Below are 19,532 nucleotides of genomic sequence, written 5' to 3'. Positions count from 1 at the left end.
TGAAAGTTACTAGCGTTGTAACAGAATTGAGATGCTGCTCTCGCTGCTCTCCAGAATCGCTCGCTGGCCTTCTTACAAATGAAGCTTGCTGACCTCAACCCCATCTCTGCATATTGGCTGGACAGTGACAGGCGCTGGACCCTCTTTGTCCAGTGACACTGCCATGGTGCATTTTAAGGTCCCAGCAGTTTTGTCACCATTGCTTTCGTCCAACACATAACAAGGTAAACAAAGCCATAGTGTTCTTACAAAAACAGTTTATTTCTTGCAGATTCCCAGAAAGAGTCTCAGGGACGTTCTGGGGTCTGTGGACCACACTTTGAAAACTACCACTGTAGACCTCTAACAATTCATCTCCTAAAGTTGGAAAATGGCTGTTTGAACCAAATCAGGTTTTATTAGGAAAGAAAAGGGAAGAACATCAAGAGTGTGGACATGCATTGCATGCAAATCTCAGCTGTGAGACAGCAGGCCTGGGCCCCAGGGTCACCTCGCTCTTAGCGCTGACTTTTAATTACTCTTCTGCTTCCCATGGCATAGAAGAGTCAGTCTCTGATCCTTTACTCCACACCCTCTTCCTGGGGTTTATATCCTCCATGATCTCTGCAGGGCACCTCCCCATCGCCCACCCTTCTCCTTTAGCTACACCCAACTCAAACGTTCTCCGGTTAACGGCACCTCTGCTGCTTCCACTTCCCCACTCCCAGGGGAACACCGCTCCTCCTCACTGTTGGCACCCTCCTTGCAAAGGATGCCCCCTTCATCACGAAGCCTTCCCACTTTCTCTGTTAAAGTCAGCAATCCATCTTTTGTGACCTCATATTATAACACTGATTACATCGTATTGCTGGTTACATGTATTAATAGAGAGAGAGTTACGTCCATGCCTTTTTCTGCTCCTAAATTTGAGTTCCATTCAGGGTCCAGCCCCCAGCTTTCTTCACCTTTATGTACCCTGCTTCTCCTGGCATAGCTCAGGGCCTCACGGATGTTCCTCACCGTCTGTTTGGCTACATAGAGCACGGGATACGCGTGTGTTGCCAAATGTCTTAAATGACCTGTCTTTTCATTGGCTAGACAAAAGAGAGCAAATGAGGGCTGGTTCTGCTGCACATTCCTGCTAAGTGGACACACGTTTGTCTTGTAGGAGTTGCTGTATCATCAGATGTAAACAGGAAACCACAGGGGCCGCCTCTTTGGTTTTATTTTTATTTTATTTTTTGTGTGTGTTCTTAATGTGGCGAGTTTCCTTCACATCGATGTCTGTGATGAAATGAGAGATCATTTCTGGATGTGAATTCTTGCCTGACTCAGAGTCTTTGAGGTGGTTGATATGAAAATTTGGCACAGGTGTGCAATTCTTCTGCTAATTTAAGCCACTTTATCAAACCCAATGCCTGATGCAAATGAAAAACCCTGAATGTGACTTTTTTTCAAGTTACTAAAATAAAAATCCTTCATTAAAAACATCAATCTAGACTAGTTCTCTGAAAGGCTTGGCAACAAACCTTGGCAATGAACTTGAAAACCTGTAGGAACATAACTGAAAACCAGAGGTGGCGGAGTCTGCTCTGCCACGACTCTCAATATCACTTATCAATACAGCTGTGGCAGGGGCAACATGTAGGGGCTCTGTGGAAGGAAGGAACAACTGAGATTTAGGTCGTGGTAAACTTGTCTTTAATCAGATTTGAGGTATAACTTGCATATGGAAAAACTCATCCCTGTCCTAGCACAGTTCAAGAAATGCTTACGTCTGTGTACACATCACCATAATCAAGACATACAGTGACCTTGTCATCCCAAACCCTCCCTGGTTCTTTGTCCTTAATCCCTCCCGTACCCCCACTGGTATGTTTTCTGTCCCTGTGATTTGGCCTTTGTCAGAGTGTCCAGCACAGAGCTTCCTGCCTTCTTCCACTTGGCACAGGCATTTTGGTTTTCTCTGCAGACACAGGTATTGGTGGTTTATTCCATTGTATTGCTCAGTAGCAATTCCATTGCATGGACATACCACAGTTTATCCATTGACCAGCTGACAGTTGTTTTTAATTTTAGGTTATTATACAGGGAGGCCATAAAGTTCATGCACAATTTAAAATAGTGTGCAATTCAAACTTGCACACACTCTTTACAGCCACTCTGTATATAACACCACCATCAACATTTGTGTACAGATTTCTGTGTGTATCTAAATTTCCCTTTCATGTGGGTAAATATCTAGGAGTGAGATTGTTAAGTCATATGGCATGTTTACATTATGGTGTGTTTGAATTTATAGGGAAGATTATATATTCCTAAAAAATATTGTTATAAGAAAATTGCTTCTATTCATGGTTTTTGAGGCAAGCAGAGTCATGGGTCACCTAAAACAGTAGATGGCGGTGCTGGCATCACTTGCTTTGAGTAGATATGCTATGGTAGTTTTGCAGGTGATTCAGCTTCCTAATTACATTTTGCTCCAAGCTGATGTTTAACTTAGTTAGGATTCCCAGGGCATCCACCTGCGCTGCAGGCAAACAGAAGGCTGCGGGCAGGAAAGGGGGCTGCCAGCTGAGGGTGTCAGTGTGGACAGGTAATCCACCAGTGGACAACAGGCGCACGGATGATTAGTGTCTACAGTCTTCCCGTCATTGGATGACAGTTACCTCATATTCTTAGCACAGGACAGTGATTTTTTTCCCCCTCAGAGTGTCAGATAAGCCAGAGCTGTCCTATTCCTTCAAATGAAAATACGAAATTCAATTCTTCCCAAAAGCTCTATCCCAGTTTCCCTCTCATCCAAGTCAATCAGATGTCCATTGAGTGTCTGCTCTTTGCTTCTTTCCTACTCTTTGCTGGTTTGGGGCAGGGGAATGTTTGGCTCACTAAGGTGGTATTTGTCCTGAGGAAGTCCTACTTAATCTGTTTAGGAAAATGAGGTTTGTATAGGAAGAAATAGAGACTAACATCAGATAATCGGTCATTATGGGCTAAAGTGAGCAGGCAAGAGCAGGAGTGTTTTAGGAACAAGGGAAAGAGCAACTCACCCAGGGAAGGACAGTCAGGAAAGAGGCCACGGGAGGGATGGGAACCGAGGGTGACTGGCATCCACGTGGCCTCCCCTGGGCTGGGGCCTCCTTGCCTCTGTTGGGTTCCTCAGCCCTTGACACAGCCCCTGAACTTAGCAAACATCTACAAAAATACAAATTAAAATTAAAATTAAAATAAAAAACATGATGAACTAGGAAAGTTGTCAGTATAAGTTCTAGTCCAAACGCTGGCAGGCTTGTGACTCAGGAGGGGTCTTGAGTCAAGTGACACAAAATTAACCATCGTATGAGCCATTTACATCCTAAGTATGAATTCTAGAAGAAGTCTGGCACTTGTGCATATGTACAGAAATACTCAGAGCAGTACAATCCAGAGTATTAAAAAAAGAAACAAAACCTATGTGCATCACTAGTAGAAAGAATGGGCAAATTATGCTACAGTAATTCAACACAAATGAAAATGGATAAACTGTAGATGTCCATGTCAACATGGTGAAAATCTAAAACACCATGTTTGGTTAAAACAAACAAACTTAAAAGCAAGACGGAAGAACACGTGCTGTTATTAGAATCTTAATTTGTAGGAGGTTCAAAGTAAGAAAAACTTAAAAAATACATATTTTTAGGAGTAAATTTATCCACAGAAAACTACAATAAGAGCTAAGGATGAATGTGAAATCTAGGATACTGGTTGCCTTTGGAAAGTACAAAGGACTTAAGATAAAAAGGAACCTACAGGAGCCTGGGAGGCACTGGTAACATTTTATTTCTTCAGCAGGGTAGTTGCTACATGATGATTCTTTTATTATCTTTTTTAAGACCATACTTACATTACACATACACATACATTTCACAATAAAAATTTAACAATTTTCTGAAACAGGCAGTAAAACTTTTGAAATGCCTATGGCCTTATTGTCTAAATACTGAGCTAGAGTTCCCTGGACCACAGACCTTCCAAGTCTCAGCTAGAAAAACTTTCAGCAAAAGAGCTGTTATCTGGCCCCACCTTCAGGCAAGCCAGTTATAATTTTTATAAGCCTGACCTTTCTCAAGTTCTATACATATTGAACTGAAAACTGTCTCTTGGATTTTGCCCACTGCTGGCCATGCTACCCGATAGGTCATGTGTCATTTCTGACTTCTCCTTCAGTTGAATGTACCCCCAAGTATTTGAAGATATCTTACAGGTGTCTTTCCCTGACATTCAAGCTTTCCTTACCAAGTCTCCTTGGGAAGCACTCCAAACCTCGTAAGGAATGGCTCAAGCCTCCTTTAAAACTGGCCTCCTACCTGTTTTTCTTTCTTTCTTTTTTTTTTTTTTTGAGACAGAGTCTCACCGTATCACCCTCAGTAGAGTGCTGTTGCATCACAGCTCACAGCAACCTCCAAATCTTGGGCTTAAGTGATTCTCTTGCCTTAGCCTCTCAAGTAGCTGGGACTACAGGTGCCCGCCACAATGCCCTGCTATTTCTTACTTTTTTTATTAATGTTAAATCATAGATGTGTACATTAATGCGATCGTGAGGCACCATACACTGGTTTTATAAACAGTTTGACACATTTTCATCACACTGGTTAACGTTGCCTTCCTGGCATTTTCTTAGTTATTGTATTAAGACAATTATATTCTACATTTACTAAGTTTCACATGTACCCTTGTGAGATGCACCGCAGGTGTAATCCCATCAATCACCCTCCCTCTGCCCATCTTCCCACTTCCCTCCCCTTCCTCTCCCCCTTCCCCCTATTCTTAGGTTATAACTGGGTTATAGCTTTCATATGAAAGCCAAAAATTAGTTTCATAGTAGGGCTGAGTACATTGGGTACTTTTTCTTCCATTCTTGAGATACTTTACTAAGAAGACTATATTCCAGCTCCATCCATGTAAACATGAAAGAGGTAAAGTCTCCATCTTTCTTTAAGGTTGCATAATATTCCATGGTGTACATATACCACAATGTATTAATCCATTCGTGGATCGATGGGCACTTGGGCTTTTTCCATGACTTAGCAATTGTGAATTGGGCTACAATAAACATTCTGGTGCAAATATCTTTGTTATAATGTGATTTTTGGTCTTCTGGGAATATACCTAGTAGAGGAATTCTAGGATTGAATGGCAGATCTATTTTTAGATCTCTAAGTGTTCTCCACACATCTTTCCAAAAGGAATGTATTAATTTGCATTCCCACCAGCAGTGCAGACGTGTTCCCTTTACTCCACATCCATGCCAACATCTCTGGTCTTGGGATTTTGTGAAATGGGCTAATCTTACTGGAGTTAGAATGTATCTCAGGTAGTTTTGATTTGCATTTCTCTGATGATTAAAGATGATGAGCATTTTTTCATATGTCTGTAGGCCATGCACCTGTCTTCTTCAGAGAAGTTTCTCTTCAAGTCCCTTGCCCAGCCTGTGATGGGATCACTTGTTCTTTTCTTGCTTATACGTTTGAGTTCTCTGTGGATTCTGGTTATTAAACCTTTGTCGGAGACAACCTGCAAATATCTTCTCCCATTCTGAGGGCTGTCTGCTTGCTTTACTTACTGTGTTCTTGGCTGTGCAGAAGCTTTTTAGTTTGATCAGGTCCCAGTAGTGTATTTTTGAAGCTGCTTCAATTGCCTGGGGGGGTCCTCCTCATAAAATATTCACCCGGACCGATTTCTTCAAGGGTTTCCCCTGCACTCTCTTCTAGTATTTTTATAATTTCATGTCTTAAGTTTAAATCTTTAATCCAGTGAGAGTCTATCTTAGTTAATGGTGAAAAGTGTGGGTCCAGTTTCAGTCTTCTACAAGTTGCCAGCCAGTTCACCGAGCACCATTTGTTAAATAGGGAATCTTTTCCCCACTGAATGTTCTTAATTGGCTTGTCAAAGATCAAGTAACGGTAAGTAACTGGATTCATCTCTTGCTTCTCTATTCTGTTCCAGACATCTACTTCTCTGTTTTTGTGCCAGTACCATGCTGTTTTGATCACTGTTAATTTATAGTATAGTCTGAGGTCAGGTAGCGTAATTCCTCCTGCTTTGTTTTTATTGCTGAGTAATGTCTTGGCTATTTGAGTTTTTTTCTGATTCCATGTAAAACAAAGTATTATTTTTTCAAGATCTTTGAAGTATGTCAGTGGAGCTTTAATAAGGATGGCATTAAAATTGTATATTGCTTTGGGTAGTATGGACATTTTAACAATGTTGATTCTTCCCAGCTATGAGCATGGTATGTTTTTCCATTTGTTAACATTCTCAGCTATTTCTTTTCTTAGAGTTTCATAGTTCTCTTTATAGAGATCTTTCACGTCCTTTGTTAGATAAACTCCCAAATATTTCATCTTCTTTGGCACTACTGTTTAAGGAATAGAGTCCTTAACTGTTCTTTAAGCTTGACTATTGTTGGTATATATAAAGGCTACCGATTTATGTATGTTGATTTTGTAACCTGAGATTCTTCTGTATTCCTTGATCACTTCTAAGAGTATTGTAGTAGAATCCCTGATATACAATCATATCATATGCGAAGAATGAAAGTTTGATCTCTTCGGACCCTATATAGATACACTTGATAGTCTTTTCTTCCCTAATTGTGATGGCTAAAACTTCTATTACAATGTTAAAGAGAGTGGAGACAATGGGCAGCCTTGTCTGGTTCCTGATCTGAGTGGAAATGATTTCAATTTAACTCCATTCAATATGATATTGGCTGTGGGTTTGCTGTAGATGGCCTCTATCAGTTTAAGAAATGACCCTTTTATACCAATTTTCTTAAGTGTTCTGATCATGAAGGGATGCTGGATATTATCAAAAACTTTTTCTGCATCAATTGAGAGAATCATATGGCCTTTGGTTTTTAATTTGTTTATGTGCTGAATTATACTTATAGATTTATGTATATTAAACCAGCCTTGAGACCCTGGGATAAAACCAACCTGGTCATCATGTATAATTTGTTTTATGTGTTGCTGGATTCTTTTTCATAGGATCTTGTTGAATATTTTTGCATCTATATTCATTAGTGATATTGGTCTATAATTTTTTTTCTTGTTGGGTATTTTCCTGGTTTGGGGATCAGGGTGATTGATGTTTGCTTGATAGAATGTTTTGGGTAGTCTTCCTTCTTTTTCTACATTTTGGAACAGGTTGAGTACTATAGGTACTAGTTCCTCTTTAAAGGTTTGGTAGAATTCTGACATGCAGCCATTTGGTTCCGGGCTTTTCTTTTTGGGGAGATTTCGTATGGTTGATGGTATTTCAGAACTTGATATAGGCCTGTTCAACATTTCCACTTGATTCTGGCTAAGTCTTGGAAGGTGACATGCTTCCAAGTATTGGTCAATTTCCTTCAGGTTTTCATATATCTGAGAATAAAGTTTATTGTAATATTCATTAAGGATTTTTTGAATTTCTGAGGAGTCTGTTGTTATTTCATCTTTGTTGTTTCTGATTGATGAAATTAGAGATTTTACTCTTTCTTCCTGGTTAGGTTAGCCAAAGGTTTATCTATTATACTGACCTTTTCAAAAAACCAAGTTTTTGATTTATTGATCTGTTGTATAATTCTTTTGTTTTCAATTTCATTTAATTCTGCTCTAATTTTTGTTATTTCTTTTCTTCTACTGGGTTTGGGGTTGGAACATTCTTCCTTTTCCAGTTGCTTGAGATGTCCCATTAAGTTGTTAACTTCCTCTCTTTCCGTTCTCTTGAGGAAGGCTTGCAGTGCTATAAATTTCCCTGTTAGGACTGCCTTTCCGGTATCCCAGAGATTCTGATAATTCGTGTCTTCATTGTCGTTTTGTTCCAAAAATTTGGCAATTTCCTTCTTAATCTCCTTTATGACCCAGCTATGATTCAGAATTAGGTTATTTAACTTTCATGTTTTTGTATGATTATGCAGGTTCCAGTTGTTACTGAGTTCAACTTTTATTCCTTGGTGGTCCGAGAGGATGCAAGGAATAATTTCTATTCCTTTAAATTTACTGAAGTTAGACTTGTGACCTAAGATGTGATTGATTTTGGAGTATGTTCCATGGGCTAATGAGAAATATGTGTATTCAGTTTTGTTGGGATGAAATGTTCTGTAGATGTCTGCTAATTCCAAATGTTGGATGGTTAGGTTTAAATCTAAAATTTCTTTGCTCAGCTTCTTATTGGAGGATCTGTCCAACACTGCCTAATGAGTGTTAAAATCTCCGACTATTATGGAGGTGGAGTAAATCAAATTGCTCATGTCTGTTAGAGTTTCTCTTATAAATTGAGGCGCACTCTGGTTGGGTGCATAAATATTCATAATTGAAATCTCATCATATTGAGTATGACCCTTAACAAATATAAAGTGACCGTTCTTATCCTTCCTTCCTTTTGTTGGTTTAAAGTCTATTGTGTCTGCAAATAGAATTACAATGCCTGCTTTTTTCTGGCTACCATTTGCCTGAAATATGGACGACCATCCTTTCACCCTCAGTCCATATTTATCTTTAAAGGTAAGATGTGACTCTTGTATGCAGTAAATTTCTGGTCTACGTTTTTGTATCCAGTCAGCCAACTTGTGCCTCTTGAGAGGACAGTTTAAGCCATTCACATTAATGGAGAATATTGATAAGTCTGGTAAAATTTTGGGTATCGAGTTTTTTGTAAGTCCAGTAGGCATTTTTAATCCTTTCGCCACTCTGGAAGTTGGAGTTGGATCAAAAGTTTCTGAGTGAGTTTATTTTTGTGGTAGAGGATTGGGCTGGTCATTATGGAGGATAGGTTTGAGAATATCCTGAAGAGCTGGTTTGGTTATGGCAAATTTCTTCAACATATGAACGTCATTAAATTATTTAATTTCTCCATCACAAATGAAACTCATTTAGTTGGATAAAGGATCTGGTGTTGAAAGTTATTTTGTTTTAGGAGATTAAAAGTTGATGACCACTCTCTTCTGGCTTGAAAAGTTTCAGCAGAGAGATCTGCAGTCATTCTAATATTCTTCCCTTTGTAGGTAATGAATTTCTTACATCTGGCTGCTTTCAGAATTTTCTCTTTCATATTAACACTAGTGAAGTTAATTATGTTATGCCCGGGGTATGTCTTATTCGGATTGAGTTTTGCTAGAGTTCTGAAACTGTCTGCTATCTAAATTTCAGAATCTTTTGGCATGTCTGAAAAATTCTCTTTCATAATTTCATGGAGAAGGACCTCTGTGCCTTTTGAGGCCACTTCATCACTTTCAGGGATTCCAATGAGGTGGATATTAGCCTCTTTGAATTATCCCAGAGCTCTCTTAGAGAATGATCCGTTTTTGCTCTCCATTTCTTTCTCTATGTGAGTTTGGGAGTGTTCAAAAGCTTTGTCTTTAATGTCAGAAATCCTTCTTCTGCTTGTTCCACTATGTTACTGATGGGTTCTACTGTATTTTTCAGATCTTTGAGGGCTGCAAATTCTTGCTTCAGTGCAACAAAATCTTTGGTGGTTTTGTCTTTAAATTCATTAAATTCTTGAGACAACTTTATAATTTGTCCTCGAATTTCTAATTCCGACTTTTGAATTGCTCTTCGAATTTCTACTTCCAAATTTTCCTCCATTCTATTAATCTTGTTTGTAATCCAAATTATGAATTAGATTTCTGACATCTCAGCCAGCTGTTTATGAATGGATCTTCAGTTACATCTGCCATAGCTTTCCTTGGTGGGGTGTGGGGTTGATCTACTCTGGTTATTCATGTTATCAGAGTTTTTCCACTGATTATGCCCCATGATTCTTTTACACTGTTTGACTTTTCCCCTGGAGCTTTGTTGATGACCCATACAGTGCTATGGCCTGAGAGACTGGGGATCTATTTGGTGTAGTGTGGCTAAGTGGTTCTGTCTTACATCTGGTCTCTGTTTGACTCTAGTGAAACAGTTACTCTGGGTTGATGTCTCAGCTGTGAAGAAATACCAGCAATTAAGTCACCCCATTCCCCACAGGCAACAATTGGAAAAGGAAAATCAAACCTTCCTACAACCACACACCCAGGGGACCACTTGAATAGTCCTCAGGTGATTGGCTCAGTTCAAAAGGTCCAAATCAATTGTCTCAGTCAGCACTTGTCTCAGGGGGGAGAGTTTCAAAGATCTCTGGGAACTGGATCACAGGGGTCTGGTGACAATTCAAATACGACTTGCTCAGGTGTTCCGTGAAGTCCGGAGGACTCACCCAGCAAATAGAGTAGTCTGGGAATGTTGATGCCTCCTTCCCCACCTTGCACCTTTGTCACACCCAGTCCCTGATAGCCCTGCAGGGCTATGACTCAGTTGCCTCCCATGAGCAGATACTCCAGGGCTTTGCACCTGCCTGAATCACAAGGAAATCTGTATCTGCTCAGCCAGGTCACTGCTCTCTGCCTCTATCCAGCAGGGGGTGGTGAGGCCTGACAACCTCGGGCACTTGATGGAGGCTGGGGGGGTGTTCACTCAGTTCCAGCCCTGCCCTGATTGATGTTACTGACAGAACAGAACAATTTTGTGGGAATTTTTTTCTGTCCCTGCTAAATTCCTCTGCAGAAGAGAAGTTGTTTTGAGTTCCCAGAACCTGTGCCTCAGGCCCTGTCTTTACTCCTGCAGGTTTCTATTCGTAGCATGGTCAGCTCTAGCCTCCTGCCTTCCTTTGTGTATAGGCTGATGATTCCCTGAGGGCCAGATGTGTCTTAGGCTCAGTAAAGCAGTCCTCTGGCTCAGCCCCACCCTGGGAATTTCCCAGCTCTGCACATGTGTTTTCTAGTTCTCGCACTCCACCCAGGCCTGTACCACCACAGGTAGACCCTTTACTCACAAGGCCTATGTTTCAGTCCCAGATCTGTTCCACGGTGGTTGCCTTCTGAGAAGATGTCCAGCCTCCTCTGGTTGCCCAGTGAGACAGGGTTTTTGGCTTCGGAATATCCAGGGTTGGTCCATATTGTTGCCAAAAACGGCTGCTGCTCAGGGCACTGCCACTTTGGTGTGGTTCCCTCTCAGCCGACTGTCATCTCCTCACTCCCATGCCACAGAATCAGCACTGACCAGCTGTAGTCCAGGCCCTATCCACACCCCTCGAGAAATCACCCAAGAATCTGGACTCCTGGGCAACAGGCCTCCAGACCTCAGAGTGAGAGTGGAGGGGAGTTCTGGGAACTCAGATTGCAGGTCAAATCACCAAATTCATTTAGACCAAATGAGCAAATAAACAAATAAAAAGGCTACCAGACACACAAACCCACAGATGCACAAACGATCAGAAACACAGACATACAGACAACAACAACAAAAACAACTACAATAAAAATAATGATAATCATAAAATAATTGAGAAAAAAGGGTAAAAAACATACAAACAAAACAAACAAACAAACAAAAAAACCTCTAGAAAACTGATGTTAGCACTCTCAGAAACCATAGGAAGGGAAGAAGAAGAAGACAGAAGGGAGAAAACAAGGTGGTGTTCGTAAAAAAGTTAAAAAAGAAGAAATAAAAAATTAAAAATAGAGAAAAATAAAAATAAAAAATATATAAAAAATAATAAAAATTGACGATAGTTCCTCCAAGAAAATGATGAGAAAAAAAGGCACCAACTAGGGTGGAGCAAGATGGCAGCCAAGTAACAGCTTCCTTGCATCTGGGCACCGTGAGTCTGGGGATATAGGACTCCAGGCATCTCTGGCTGGTGGGATCTGCCTATCATCACCTCTGAGAGGATACAGGGAGTCAGTGAGAGACTTCTGGACCCCAAGAGGAGGACTAAAACAGTGGAAAACCGGCAAGTGGTCGCGTGTGTTCAATCCGCCTAAACCCGCCCACAACTGTAAGTTCAGTAGCAGCGAGACTGCAAACCAGAAAGGCATTACCTGTGAACTGTTTTGGTGTCATTGGACTTGGCACTCAGCTGAACTGCCTTGGGGAGAGCCTGAGAGGGAGTGCGGAGAACTTTGGCCTTTGTCTAGGGCCCCAGTCTGAGCCGCTGAGCCAGACGGAGCTAATAGAGTTTGGCTCTGGGTCACAGGCAGACATTGTGAGCGATCTGCCCTGGCAAGCTCCGCTCTCAGGGTTGCAGAGCTGAATTGGGTGGGAGCTGGTAACCCAGCGACCAAGTAGCCTAAGGGCGGGGTCTGAGCCGCCTTGCAGCCCTAACCCTCGGGGGCAGAGGGAGACCAGTTCTGACACACAGGGTAAGTGGATAGCCACTTCAGCAGTGATTCCAGCAACAAGCACTTCCCTGAGAAAGCTTCTGCTCAGTAAGTGAACAAGTTCAAAGTGCCTTTTAAGTGGGCTGAAGAGAGATTTAGGGTGTCTACCTGCTGGGGTTCGAGAAACTAGCAGCCTCCAGTCATATCAGAACTGTGATTAACATCTCATACCCCAGAAGACCACGTGTTGCCCAGACAATATTCAATAACATATACATACTGCTTTGTTTTTGGTTGCGTGTGTGTTTTTTTTTGTTTGTTTGTTTGGTTTTTTTTTTGTTTGGTTGTTTTTTTTTGTTTATTTTGACGTTCTAGATTGTTGTTTTGTTTTTTAAGTTCAACCTTTTCCATACAGATCCTTTTTCTTTCTCAATTTTTCTAGTTTAATTATAATTTCCCATTGCTGCCTATTTCAATAATCAGAACTTCATTTTTGTTAGTGTTTCTACCACTATTATTTGGTTTTTCCAGCCAATTTTATCCCGTAAAGTTTTCTGTTTGCTTGTTTTGGTTTGATTTATAGCATTTTTGTCTTTCCTCTCTACTTGGTGGAGGTGGGGTACTGTGTCTGATCAGGTTAGCAAAGAGCTGCTGACTTCAAGGGAACGACCCCACTGGGCACGCCCAGAAGGTGTTTTTTTTTTTAAGGTTGTATCAAAGTACCCTACTGTACACCTATATTGCTCTGTCTCCCTCTTTCTGTGCCTCTCTTCTTTTTGTCAATATTCCTTTCATCCAACCACTCTCCTTTCTCTATTTTTTTTTTTTGTCTTATCACTCGGTCCTCCTTTCTTTCATCACTTTTTTGCTCTTCAACCTTCTCACTCTTCTGTTCCTGTAACCCTTAGTCCACAGGCACAAGAACTTAAAGAGCAAGAGGAATTGAAAGGAAAATTAGGGCAAGTAAACAGATAAAAGAATCACCCATGAGGAAGAATCAGCAGAAAACTCCAGGCAACATGAAGAACCAGTCCAGAACTACCCCGCCAAGGGACATGAGGTAGCTACTGCAGAGGAATCCACCTATACAGAAATGTTAGGAATGACAGAAAGGGAATTTAGAATACACATGTTGAAAACAATGAAGGAAATGATGGAAACAATGAAGGAAACTGCTAATAAAGTGGAAAATAACCAAAAGGAAATTCAAAAACAGAATCAAATAAGAGATGAACGATATGAAGAATATAAAAAGGATATAGCAGAGCTGAAGGAAATGAAACAGTCAATCAGGGAACTTAAAGATGCAATGGAAAGTATCAGCAACAGGTTAGACCATGCAGAAGAAAGAATTTCAGAGGTAGAAGACAAAGTTCTTGAGATAACTCAGATAGTAAAAGAGGCAGAAAAGAAGAGAGAGAAAGCAAAACGTTCACTGTCAGAATTATGGGACTTTATGAAGCGTTCCAACATACGAGTTATAGGAATTCCAGAAGGGGAAGAAGAATGCCCCAGAGGAATGGAAGTCATACTAGAGAATATTATAAAAGAAAATTTCCCAAATATCACCAAAGATTCTGACACACAGCTTTCAGAGGGCTATCGGACCCCAGGTCGCCTCAACTCTAACCGAGCTTCTCCAAGACACATTGTGATGAACCTGTCCAAAGTCAAGACAAAAGAAAAGATTCTGCAAGCTGCCAGGAGTAAGCACCAGTTGACCTACAGGGGCAAATCCATCAGATTGACCGCAGACTTCTCTAATGAAACTTTCCAAGCAAGAAGACAATGGTCATCTACCTTTAATCTACTTAAACAGAACAATTTTCAGCCCAGAATTCTGTACCCTGCTAAGCTAAGCTTCAAAATTGACGGAGAAATCAAATCATTTACGGATATACAAACATTGAGGAAATTCGCCACAACAAGACCAGCTCTACAGGAAATACTTCAACCTGTTCTGCACACCGACCACCACAATGGATCAGCAGCAAAGTAAGAACTCAGAAATTAAAGGACAGAACCTAACCTCCACACTGATGCAAAAGATAAAACTAAGCAATGGACTCTCACAAAATAAGACAAATAGAATACTACCACACTTGTCAATTATCTCAATAAATGTTAATGGCTTGAATTCCCCACTGAAGAGACATAGATTGGTTGACTGGATTAAAAAACACAAGCCATCCATTTTGCTGCAAGAAACACACCTGGCTTCAAAAGACAAATTAAAGCTCCGAGTCAAGGGTTGGAAGACAATTTTTTAGGCAAATGGAATTCAGAAGAAAAGAGGAGTTGCAATCTTATTTTCAGACACATGTGGATTTAAAGCAACTAAAGTCAAAAAAGACAAAGATGGTCACTTTATATTGGTCAAGGGAAAAATACAACAAGAAGACATTTCAATTCTAAATATTTATGCACCCAATTTAAATGCTCCCAGATTCTTGAAGCAGACCTTACTCAGTCTGAGCAATATGATATCTGATAATACCATAATAACAGGGGACTTTAACACTCCTCTTACAGAGCTGGACAGATCCTCTAAACAGAAATTAAACAAGGATATAAGAGACTTAAATGAGACTCTAGAACAACTGTGCTTGATAGACGCATATAGAACACTCCATCCCAAAGATAAAGAATATACATTCTTCTCATCACCCCATGGAACATTCTCCAAAATTGATCATATCCTGGGACACAAAACAAATATCAACAGAATCAAAAGAATTGAAATTTTACCTTGTATCTTCTCAGACCATAAGGCACTAAAGGTGGAACTCAACTCTAACAAAAATGCTCGACCCCACCCAAAGGCATGGAAACTAAACAATCTTCTGTTGAATAACAGATGGGTGAAGGAAGAAATAAAACAGGAAATCATTAACTTCCTTGAGCATAACAACAATGAAGACACAAGCTACCAAAACCTGTGGGATACTGCAAAACAGTTTTGAGAGGAAAATTCATCGCTTTAGATGCCTACATTCGAAAAATTGAAAGAGAGCACATCAACAATCTCACAAGAGATCTTATGGAATTGGAAAAAGAAGAACAATCTAAGCCTAAACTCAGTAGAAGAAAAGAAATATCCAAAATCAAATCAGAGATCAATGAAATTGAAAACAAAAGAATCATTCAGAAAATTAATGAAACAAGGAGTTGGTTTTTTGAAAAAATTAATAAAATAGATAAACCATTGGCAAGAGTAATGAGGAATAGAAAAGTAAAATCTCTAGTAACTTCAATCAGAAATGATAAAGGGGAAATAACAACTGATCCCGCAGAGATACAAGAGATCTTCTCTGAATACTACCAGAAACTCTATGCCCAGAAATTTGACAATGTGAAAGAAATGGATCAATATTTGGAATCACACCCTCTCCCTAGACTCAGCCAGGAAGAAATAGAGCTCCTGAACAGACCAATTTCAAGCACTGAGATCAAAGAAAAAAAAAGCTTCCAATCAAAAAATGCCCTGGTCCAGATGGCTTCACTCCAGAATTCTATCAAACCTTCAAGGAAGAGCTTATTCCTGTACTGCAGAAATTATTCCAAAAAATTGAGGAAGAAGGAATCTTCCCCAACACATTCTATGAAGCAAACATCACCCTGATACCAAAACCAGGAAAAGACCCAAACAAAAAGGAGAATTTCAGACCAATCTCACTCATGAACATAGACGCAAAAATTCTCAACAAAATCCTAGCCAATAGATTACAGCTTATCATCAAAAAAGTCATTTATCATGATCAAGTAGGCTTCATCCCAGGGATGCAAGGCTGATTTAACATACGCAAGTCTATAAACGTTATCCACCATATTAACAGAGGCAAAAATAAAGATCACATGATCCTCTCAATAGATGCAGAAAAAGCATTTGATAAAATCCAGCATCCTTTTCTAATTAGAACACTGAAGAGTATAGGCATAGGTGGCACATTTCTAAACTGATTGAAGCTATCTATGACAAACCCACAGCCAATATTTTACTGAATGGAGTAAAACTGAAAGCTTTTCCTCTTAGAACTGGAAACAGACAAGGTTGTCCTCTGTCACCTTTACTATTCAACATAGTGCTGGAAGTTCTAGCCAATACAATTAGGCAAGACAAGGAAATAAAGGGAATCCAAATGGGAGCAGAGGAGGTCAAACTCTCCCTCTTTGCTGACGACATGATCTTATACTTAGAGAACCCCAAAGACTCAACCACAAGACTCCTAGAAGTCATCAAAAAATACAGTAATGTTTCAGGATATAAAATCAATGTCCACAAGTCAGTAGCCTTTGTGTACACCAATAACAGTCAAGATGAGAAGCTAATTAAGGACACAACTCCCTTCACCATAGTCTCAAAGAAAATGAAATACCTAGGAATATACCTAACGAAGGAGGTGAAGGACCTCTATAAAGAAAACTATGAAATCCTCAGAAAGGAAATAGCAGAGGATATTAACAAATGGAAGAACATACCATGCTCATGGATGGGAAGAATCAACATTGTTAAAATGTCCATACTTCCCAAAGCAATCTACCTATTCAATGCCATTCCTATCAAAATACCAACATCGTACTTTCAAGATTTGGAAAAAATGATTCTGCGTTTTGTATGGAACTGGAAAAAACCCCGTATAGCTAAGGCAGTTCTCTGTAATAAAAATAAAGCTGGGGGCATGAGCATACCAGATTTTAGTCTGTACTACAAAGCCATAGTGCTCAAGACAGCATGGTACTGGCACAAAAACAGAGACATAGACACTTGGCATCGAATGGAAAACCAAGAAATGAAACTAACATTTTACAACCACCTAATCTTTGATAAACCAAACAAGAAAATACCTTGGGGGAAAGACTCCCCATTCAATAAATGGTGTTGAGAGAACTGGATGTCTACATGTAAAAGACTGAAACTGGACCCACACCTTTCCCCACTCACAAAAATTGATTCAAGATGGATAAAGGACTTAAACTTAAGGCATGAAACAATAAAAATCCTCAAAGAAAGCATAGGAAAAACACTGGAAGATATTGGCCTGGGGAAAGACTTCATGAAGAAGACTGCCATGGCAATTGCAACAACAACAAAAATAAACAAATGGGACTTCATTAAACTGAAAAGCTTCTGTACAGCTAAGGAGACAATAACCAAAGCAAAGAGACAACCTACACAATGGGAAAGGATATTTGCATATTTTCCTAATTCTTTTTTTTTTTTTTTTTGGCCAGGGCTGGGCTTGAACCCGCCACCTCCGGCATATGGGACCGGCGCCCTACCTGTTGAGCCACAGGCGCCGCCCCTATTTTCAATCAGACAAAAGCTTGATAACTAGGATCTATAGAGAACTCAAATTAATCCACATGAAAAAAGCCAACAATCCCTTATATCAATGGGCAAGAGACATGAATAGAACTTTCTCTAAAGACGACAGATGAATGGCTAACAAACACATGAAAAAATGTTCATCATCTCTATATATTAGAGAAATGCAAATCAAAACAACCCTGAGATATCATCTAACCCCAGTGAGAATGGCCCACATCACAAAATCTCAAAGCTGCAGATACTGGCGTGGATGTGGAGAGAAGGGAACACTTTTACACTGCTGGTGGGACTGCAAACTAGTACAACCTTTCTGGAAGGAAGTATGGAGAATCCTCAAAGCACTCAAGCTAGACCTCCCATTTGATCCTGCAATCCCATTACTGGGCATCTACCCAGAAGGAAAGAAATCCTTTTATCATAAGGACACTTGTACTAGACTGTTTATTGCAGCTCAATTTACAGTCGCCAAAATGTGGAAACAGCCTAAATGCCCACCAACCCAGGAATGGATTAACAAGCTGTGGTATATGTATACCATGGAATACTATTCAGCCATTAAAAAAAATGGAGACTTTACATCCTTCGTATTAACCTGGATGGACGTGGAAGATATTATTCTTAGTAAAGCATCACAAGAATGGAGAAGCATGAATCCTATGTACTCAATTTTGATATGAGGACAATTAATGACAATTATGGTTATGGGGGGGGAAACAGAAAGAGGGAAGGAGGGAGGTGGGTGGGGCCTTGGTGTGTGTCATACTTTATGGGGGCAAGACATGATCGCAAGAGGGACTTTACCTAACAATTGCAATCAGTGTAACCTGGCTTATTGTACTCTCAATGAATCCCCAACAATAAAAAAAAAAAAGGCACCAACTACAAAAATATTACTCTTGTATATAGGTAGAAATATACATCTATATGTATGACGCAGGTATCAACTTTTATAGGAATAGATTTATAATGCAATATACTTTCTGGACACCAGGTGGCACTGTGAGTAGTTCCCAGGCTTATACCTGATTCACAGTTTATACTGTTACCACGGTAACCATCCTATCTTGACGATGGCCATTTTGGAGTTTCTGTAAAAGTTTTTTACCTAATTGTTGTGTAATCTCAGCTGCTCTGTTCCAGACACCATTCCTATCTGACCTCCCAACTCAGTGCAGGAGTCCACGCTTCACAAATCTTTCCACTCTGTCCCGCGTTCTCCTGCAAACTGGCAAGTGCAATCGGCTTTGGGGGAGGGGCTGGCAGCCATTGGGTCTCGCTGCCACTGAAGCTGCAGTGTGTGGAAACCTTATACTCAGTTTTTGTGGCTCTGGAGTTTTGAGTCCAGCCACCCACCAGTTTGCCACACAGCCTAAACTGCCAGCCTATACCGATATATTCCGGTCTATTTAATCACTCCTGTTGTTCTGGGGGAAGGTGCCCGCCATTTTGAGCAATTCAAAATGTCTGTTTCCCGGGCGGATCCCTTCCTTTCAATTTTCCATCGGGTTGCTTAGTACCTTGTGATTCTGAGTGGTTCCCCTTTCAGATGCCAAACTCTGCTCAGGAATAAATTTTTGTCAGTTGGGTTTTGCTAGGAATTGCAAACTGCTGTCCTCCGTGAGGGAGGGGCCTGCCGGCCACCATGGCCAAGCAGGGAAAATCTCTATAACAGAGTCTGTGGTTTTAAATTACACCTCATATACAGCAATCTGCCAATTTGCTGCGCGTCTCCAGCCGTCTGCCCACACCAATAATCCACATGGGGAAAAGGTCCAGACCCCCCTTCCTCTCACCTGATGACTTAGGAGAGGTGGGCTACATGTCCGTCCCATCCGCCATCATGCTCCACCTCCCCCAGCTATTTCTTTGTTGTAGTTGTCACTGTTGTTTAACTGGCCTGGGCTGGGTGGTTAACCCACGAGCCGGGGTGTATGTGGCCAGGGCTAGAGCCGCTGAGCTAGGGACACTGAGCCACTCCTACCTGTTTTTCAAAAAGCCTATAGTCAAGTTGGGGTAAATGAGCTGAACCCAGAAAATAAATGTAACTACTTAATTCTG

The sequence above is a fragment of the Nycticebus coucang genome, chromosome 2 (assembly GCF_027406575.1).
Source record: "Nycticebus coucang isolate mNycCou1 chromosome 2, mNycCou1.pri, whole genome shotgun sequence".
Classification (NCBI taxonomy): domain Eukaryota; kingdom Metazoa; phylum Chordata; class Mammalia; order Primates; family Lorisidae; genus Nycticebus; species Nycticebus coucang.
Note: the sequence above shows the minus strand (reverse complement) of the source record.